Here is an 8,467-nt window from a genome sequence, read left to right as displayed (position 1 = left end):
ACTATCTTTCTCTGCAGGTGGAGAGGGACCAAGCAGGTAATTTTCTGGTACACCAAACACAGAAAATTGCTGATGTATTAACCAGGTTGAATTTGGTTGATGCAAACCCAGCAGACACACCGATGGTGACAGGTTACCAGGTAGACAGTACTGCTGAAGCGTTTTCTGACACAACGCTGTACAGATGCATTCTAGGCAAGCTGAATTTCATTGCCAGATGTTCAAGACCTGACATAGCTGTAAGCTGTAATCTGCTTAGCAGACATGCCAACAATCCTGCGGTTCAGGATTGGAAAGCTCTGAAGCGCATAGCCCGCTATTTGAAAGGGACTATGCACTACAGGCTGAGGTTCACCAGTCAGAAGACTGGAGGTCTTGAAATCTTTACAGATGCTAGTTTTGGAAGTGACACCACGGATGGTACGGGCACTTCTGGTGTGTGCTACATGTACAACCACTGCCTGTTTGACTGGTTGTGCAAGAAGCAAACAACAGTGAGCCTAAGTTCCTGTGAAGCAGAACTCAATGCTCTGTTATTTTCACTCATGGATTGTGAATGGTTGATGCAACTGTTTAAGGACATCAGGGTGTCTGTGAAATGTCCTGTACAAGTGTATCAAGACAATAGATCATGTTTGGCTTTGCTGAACTCCGAGAGTTGCAAGCAGAGAACCAAGTACTTGCAGATTAAGCTACATCGTGCAAGGGAGTGTATTCAGAAAGGACTTATTCAGGTGTCCTACATGCCAGGAAATGAAATTCCTGCTGATCTGTTGTCTAAGGTTGTTAACAAAGAGCAACTTAAGGTTTACACACAGAGGTTGCAATTGGGTTGAACCACAGGTACTACAGGTTACACGGAAAGGGGGAGGATGTTAGGATATTTCCGTTGCGCCTTAAAAGGGAGCAGGCTTTGAGAGTCACAGAGTCTGCGCATGTCCTGTTCACAGGATGTTTATGTTCTGCTGTTCCTTTCGATTTCCCCAGCCGGTCAGAGACGCTGACTGAGAACGGTCATGTTTTTCTTTTGTTCTATTCAACGCTAAATAAAGTCTGTAAAATATGCTCTTCTGCGGTGCAACTTTTGGCTGTGTTTTCTGCTGATAAAGAACAGTGTGCACAAGCTCTGGAATGTGGCAATCTATTTCCAGAACGGCTTCGTGTCGCTAACTGCTGGATCTGCCTGTCTACGGGAGATCGATGGACGTCCGGCAGCCGGCTTGGGCCATGATGGACTATATCTCCCTGGCAGTATCCCAACAATTTCCTGCCCTTCACGTTCCAACAATTTAAATAAAATGTTAGCCAAACCTCATGCCCACAGCTGCATATTTAGTAAGCTTTTGGGTGAACTGCACATCCAGAGTGGGAGGATTACTAGCTGCATATTAATAAGGGAGGGGGAGCTTGGATTTGGGGTGCAAGCAATTTGTTTTTCGTTTTCCCACTTGAGATGCTTGTTGTGGCTAGGGCCGGGCGATATGTCAATAAAGATATATTTTCAAGTCAGCTTGAAGTCTAGATAGTGAGACTGGTTTCATAATTTCTGACCTGGCAATATATTGCGAATCATGATGTGTGTGTACTATGCAAAAAACACCATGTGGGGCGGAAACTGTGAAGCCAGACTGTTAGGTAGATTTATTGCTTTATTGTTTGGCGCCCAGTCACGCTTCCCCTGGGAGCCTCTGTAGATCGTAAAGCAATTAGCAGATAGCAAAGTTGCACAGCGGTCGTGTGTTTGAAAGGGCAGTAAAACAAGTCCCACACGTTTCTTCTGTCCTAATATCACTTTATTTGCTCAAAAGTAGCATATTTACAATTCATAAAGACCATCAGATTGTAGCTGTAATTTCTCTGCGTCCTTCTCTCTCAGTGTGCAGCTACGCAACAAAGCTGCTTTCACTTTTCACTCAGCTCACAGTATTCCAAGCTGCTTTCGTCACGTCCTGGCTTACTTCCCTTGTAAGCGCCTCCTCTCAGCCTCGAGACACAGAAGGTTAACCCTTCACTACACCCAACACCCCCTCTTGTCTCGCGCCTGAGGGGAGAATCGACCCTTGGTCGTCCCAAACCCAGACCTTCGCAAATCTCCCCATGTCTTTGGAAGGTGAGTGGCTTCGTGAACCCATCAGCTAGGTTCTTGGCAGAGGGACAATACTTCAGCGCAACTAATCCCCCCTGAACACTCTGGCACACATTCCGAAAGCGAATGTCTAGGTTTTTAGTTCTAGCCTTGAACTGACCTGACTCTGCCAAACGCAGGCATGGTTGATTGTCCTCGAAAACACGTATTGGCAGACAATCCACTTCACAGAGTTCCTGCACCAAGCAAGCATAGAACTCTACTTCTCTGCACATCTCTGAAAGAGCACTAAACTCAGCCTCAGTGGATGAGAGCGCTATAAGACTTTGCTTCTTGGACCTCCATCCAACTACTGAGTTCCCAAACTTCACCACTAGGCCAGACACAGACTTGCGATCCTCAAGATTAGCCCAATCCGAGTCCACAAAGCAAGTCAGTTTGACTTCTCCTTGTGCTGGCAACCTAAGACAAAAGTCTTTGGTCTCCTGTAAATACCTCAGAACTCTCTTGATGCCATTCCAGGCTTGCACACTAGGGTTTGATGCCTCCCTGCTGAGCAGATTGACAGCAAACGCTATATCAGGTCTGCTCCACTGGGACAAGTACAACAAACTCCCTAGGGCTGACTGAAACACTTCAGTATTTTCGAACGCAGCACGTTCTACTTGCTGGCTGTCCTTCACAAAATTAGTCTCCATAGGACTTTTCACTCCTGCACAATCACTCATCCTCATTTTCTGAAGCAACTGCTCAATTTTACCTCTCTGGCTGAGCAAAAAGCTTCCATCCTGTGCACGCTCAACATTGACACCTAGATAGGTTTTGACAGCACCAAGCTGTTTAAGCTTGAATCGTTTACCTAGCTCTTTGGCAAACTTCTCCACCTGTTCATCTGTTTCTGAGAAGAATAGCACGTCATCAACCCAAATCAGCAAATACTCTTGTGTTGCTCCTGAACCTCTCAGATAAAAGCAACTATCAGCAACACTTCTCCTGAAACCTAGCTCTTCTAAGGCTTCATTCAGGCACATGTTCCAGTTTCTAGCAGATTGACGTAATCCATAGATGGATTTGTGCAATCTCCACACAACATCCTGCCTTAAGTTCTCAAACCCCGGAGGAGGAATCATGTACAGCTCCTCCTGGAGATCTGTGTTAAGGTAGGCAACATCCACATCAAAGTGGTTTACCTTCCAGCCTCTGTGCTGCACAAGCTAAAAGCGTTCTCAGAGTCTCCGCTCGTGACGTTGGTGAATACACCTCCGTGAAGTGTATTCCCTTCCTCTGCGTAAATCCCCGAGCAACTAACCTGGCTTTATACTGCGGCTCTCCAGCGTCAGTGGGTTTCAAACGGTAAACCCACCTGGAACTCACAGCCTGCTTGCCCGGTGGCAACTCTGTGAGTGAGAACACACCTAGATCTTTCATGGATTTCATCTCTTTGTCCATTGCTCTGTGCCACTTGCCTGCTTCTTCCTCAGGTAAACTCTGAATATCCTCGAAGGATTCAGGTTCACATCTTGCAGAACCTACCCAGACGCCTGAAGCGTCGCACCGATCAGGAGGCCTCCTTGTCCTCACTGATCTCCTCAGTGTGAATCCTGGTGACCCTGCTGCTTCACTGGGTCCAGCTAAATCATCCTCAGTGTCTTCCCCATCTGACCTGCTGCGCCTCTTGGGCCTTACAGCTGGTCCAGCAGGTGAAGAAGGCTCACTCTTTGGCTCAAACTTGACACTTGCCTGAGGAGGTGTTCTAGGTTCCTCCCTCTGAGGGATCCTGAGCTGTCCCTGCCTTGGACTCTGTCGTTCTGGACCATGGTCCCCAGCACCAAGTTCCTCTTCCTCCTCAACGTCTGAGTCATAGAACTGCTGTGGAATCACGTCTGGATTAGCGTGTAGACGCTTCCAACCGGCTTGCTCACAGAACTCAGCGCTATTGCTGATAACCAACCTAGACTGGTCTCCACTTGGGTACGCAAACCGCCAGGCCTTTGAGCCAAGCTCATACCCTACAAAGATCATTCTTTTAGATCTTGGCTCACCTTTCTTGCGTAGAGCCTTTGGAATAAGCACCCAAGCCTCACAACCAAACACACGAAGGTAGTGTACCTTAGGCTTCTTTCCATGCAGTAAGAAATACGGTGTATTTCCTACACTAGAGTTGTACACTCTGTTCTGCGTATGGACCACAAATCTCGAAGCTTCAGACCAATATTTCTGGGGTAGCCCTGCGTCCCACAGGATCGCAGACACAGCTTCCTGACCATCCTGTTCTTTCTCTCTGCCAGCCCATTCTGTTGCAGAGAGTAAGGAGCGGTCAGTCTGTGGCTAATCCCCTTCTCCCTAAAGAAATCCTGTAAAGCAGAACCAGTGAATTCAGAACCTCTGTCACTTTGAAAACCACGAACTTTGGTGGAAAAGGTTACCTCAACTGCGGTGATCCAATCCCTGATCATTTTAGCCGCCTCCCCTTTCGTTTTCAGAGAGAGGGTCCAAGCAGACCTCGAAAAATTATCAATCAAAAGCAGAGAATACCTTGAACCTCCCAGTGATTCAACAGACATGGGTCCACACAAATCTGAATGAATTAATTCAAAGGGTTGTGTGGTCTGCCTCTCTGACTTTGGATATGAGCATGTCACAATTTTTGCCTGTTTACATGCATTGCAATCTAAAAATTTGTCACAAACATTAAATTTGCACCCTTGTGTCAGCTCTGGTGCTTTCTGGAGATATCTCCAATTCAAATGGGCGAAGCGTCGATGCCAAATATGTGAACAACCATGGTGGGGCGCTACATTCACACATTGGCCCTTCGCATCTTCGGTGTCATCCTCTCCTGTGGAAAAAGCCACATTTACAGCAAACAAATTATCTTTAGACTGCACTGTGTACATGTGTTTCCCATCCTTGGAGAATTCACATTTGTCACCTGCAAAAGAAATATGAAAACCATTGATAAGTAGATCATGCACACTTAACAAACAGTTAGTTAAACCGGGCACTGCATAAGCTTTGACTTCATGCTTAAGAAAAGGACAGAAGAAAAGGCCTGTCTCTGTTATCCTTTTTCTGCTTCCATCTGCAATCGTCACATATTTCTCAGTTTTTACTGTCCTGCAATTCCTCAAAAGACTGCTAGATGGCACTAGCGAATTTGTCGCACCAGAGTGTATTATTAGAATCATAGAATCATAGAATCATAGAGTTGGAAGAGACCACAAGGGCCATCGAGTCCAACCCCCTGCCAAGCAGGAAACACCATCAGAGCACTCCTGACATATGGTTGTCAAGCCTCTGCTTAAAGACCTCCAAAGTAGGAGACTCCACCACACTCCTTGGCAGCAAATTCCACTGTCGAACAGCTCTTACTGTCAGGAAGTTCTTCCTAATGTTTAGGTGGAATCTTCTTTCTTGTAGTTTGAATCCATTGCTCCGTGTCCGCTTCTCTTGAGCAGCAGAAAACAACCTTTCTCCCTCCTCCATGTGACATCCTTTTATATATTTGAACATGGCTATCATATCACCCCTTAACCTCCTCTTCTCCAGGCTAAACATGCCCAGCTCCCTTAGCCGTTCCTCATAAGGCATCGTTTCCAGGCCTTTGACCATTTTGGTTGCCCTCCTCTGGACACGTTCCAGTTTGTCAGTGTCCTTCTTGAACTGTGGTGCCCAGAACTGGACACAGTACTCCAGGTGAGGTCTGACCAGAGCAGAATACAGTGGCACTATTACTTCCCTTGATCTAGATGCTATACTCCTATTGATGCAGCCCAGAATTGCATTGGCTTTTTTAGCTGCCGCGTCACACTGTTGGCTCATGTCAAGTTTGTGGTCAACCAAGACTCCTAGATCCTTTCCACATGTACTGCTCTCAAGCCAGGTGTCCCCCATCTTGTATTTGTGCCTCTCATTTTTTTTGCCCAAGTGCAATACTTTACATTTCTCCCTGTTAAAATTCATCTTGTTTGTTTTGGCCCAGTTCTCTAATCTGTCAAGGTCGTTTTGAAGTGTGATCCTGTCCTCTGGGGTGTTAGCCACCCCTCCCAGTTTGGTGTCATCTGCAAATTTGATCAGGATGCCCTTGAGTCCATCATCCAAGTCGTTGATAAAGATGTTGAATAAGACCGGGCCCAAGACAGAACCCTGTGGCACCCCACTAGTCACTCTTCTCCAGGATGAAGAGGAACCATTGATGAGCACTCTTTGGGATCGGTCAGTCAGCCAGTTACAAATCCACTGAGTGGTAGCATAGTCAAGACCGCATTTTACCAGTTTCTTTACAAGAATATCATGGGGCACCTTGTCAAATGCCTTGCTGAAATCAAGGTAGGCTACATCCACTGCATTCCCTTCATCTACCAGGCTTGTAATTCTGTCAAAAAATGAGATCAGGTTAGTCTGACATGACTTATTTTTCAGAAATCCATGCTGACTATTGGTGATCACAGCATTCCTTTCTAGGTGCGCACAGACTGTTTGCTTAATGATCTGCTCCAGAATCTTCCCTGGTATTGATGTCAGACTGACTGGGCGGTAATTATTTGGGTCCTCTCTTTTCCCCTTTTTGAAAATAGGGACAACATTTGCCCTCCTCCAGTCTGCCGGGACTTCGCCTGTTCTCCAGGAATTCTCAAAGATGACTGCCAGTGGTTCTGAGATCACATCTGCCAGTTCTTTTAATACTCTTGGATGCAGTTCAGTGAGATACAGTGAGAAAGTCTTGTTGTTGACATTCCTGGGTCGCCAAGGCAACAATCTTCTCGCTACCCCCCTCCTTGGGGCTTCTGCAGATGTCCTCTCTGGTTGTCACTGCAACAGACTCCCTCTGGCAGGAAGACTTGCCCACGACCTTCACAGCTTCTGTAGATGCAACTCTCTCAGTTGCCATGGAGACTGGACTTGTCTCAGCGTTCCCACACAACTGTGAAGCTCTTATCTCTACTTGCTGCAGGTGGCCAGCCTTGAAGCCTCTAGCTCTTTTCAGCTTCCCAGGCTCCGACTCACGACGTAAACAACTCTTGGCAGCTTTTGGAGAAAGAGGCGTCTCTGAGCTTTCACTGCTCACTGCCCCCCCACTGCTCACGGGGTCTCCAGGACGTTTTCCTGCACCCCCTCTGATGGGTGAAGGGCTCCCAACACTTGGCCTCTCTCCAGGTTTCTCACACAGACACGTTGCAGCATCCACACAGCTCCCAGGCTCAGCAAAAGCACCAGCAGCATTGTTAGCAACAACAACAGCAACAGTCCCTTCGCCCCCCTGTGGGGGCTCCCAGCTCCTCCCAGCTGTGTATCGGCTCTCAAGAATGTGGCCGGCGCCATCTTGCCTCTCCCTTTCGGATGCAGCCACTTCTCGGCCCTTGCTTCCCACTCCAGCTCCACAAGCTTCTTGGAGTGCTAGCCAAGCGGCCTCTGGCTTTCTTGCACCCAGCACAACTAGTACCAGTTGAGCATCCACACTTTCTGCCAAAAAAGCAAGCACACGCTTCTCAACTTCACTTTGCTCTGCAGCTCTCTCAGCCTCTGCTTTCCCAGCTGCATTCTGTGTGGGGTGAATTACATTCCAAAGCTGCTCCCCAACTAACAAAAGCTCTACTTGAAATCTCCACTGCAGCCAATTTTGGCTAGTCAGTTTCTGACATGGCAGTTTAAACTCAAAGCCATGTTCACGGGGCTGAGCCATTGCCTCCCTTCTGTTGGCTTGTCCAAAGGTACTCACTCAGCAGCCAAACTGGGCACTCCGGACGACGTGGCTCCTCAGCTCCCACTCCGTCAGCCTCCTCCGATCTGCCCCCTGCTCTCTTTGAAGCCTTGGCAGTCGATCAAGCTGACGTTCAGCCTTTTAAAATCTTCAAAGCCCTTTCTCACACGCTTCACGTTGACCCATAACCTTTGTTAGGTAGATTGATTGCTTTATTGTTCGGCGTCCAGCACACTTCCCCCTGCGGGCCTCTGCAGGTCGTAAAGCAATTAGCAGAATTGCACAGCGTCCATGTTGAAAGGGCAGTAAAGCAAGTCCCACACGTTTCTTCTGTCCTAATATCACTTTATTTGCTCAAAATTAGCATATTTACAATTCATAAAGACCATCAGATTGTAGCTGCATTTTCTCTGCGTCCTTCTCTCTCAGTGTGCAGCTACGCAACAAAGCTGCTTTCACTTTTCACTCAGCTCACAGCATTCCAAGCTGCTTTCGTCAAGTCTTGGCTTACTTCCCTTGTCTCGCGCCTCCTCTCAGCCTCGAGACACAGAAGGTTAACCCTTCACTACACCCAACACAGAGAATGCTTCTCTAGATTCCTGCAGCCCCTGTGGACTCTGCCGGTTCAGCTTTCCCCTGCCCTCCTGCAGGGGACAGCAAATCACAAGAGAGCAGGCACC

Source organism: Podarcis bocagei (assembly GCF_964188305.1).
Source record: "Podarcis bocagei genome assembly, chromosome: W".
NCBI classification, from domain to species: Eukaryota; Metazoa; Chordata; class Lepidosauria; order Squamata; family Lacertidae; genus Podarcis; species Podarcis bocagei.
This window is presented reverse-complemented; position numbering follows the sequence as displayed.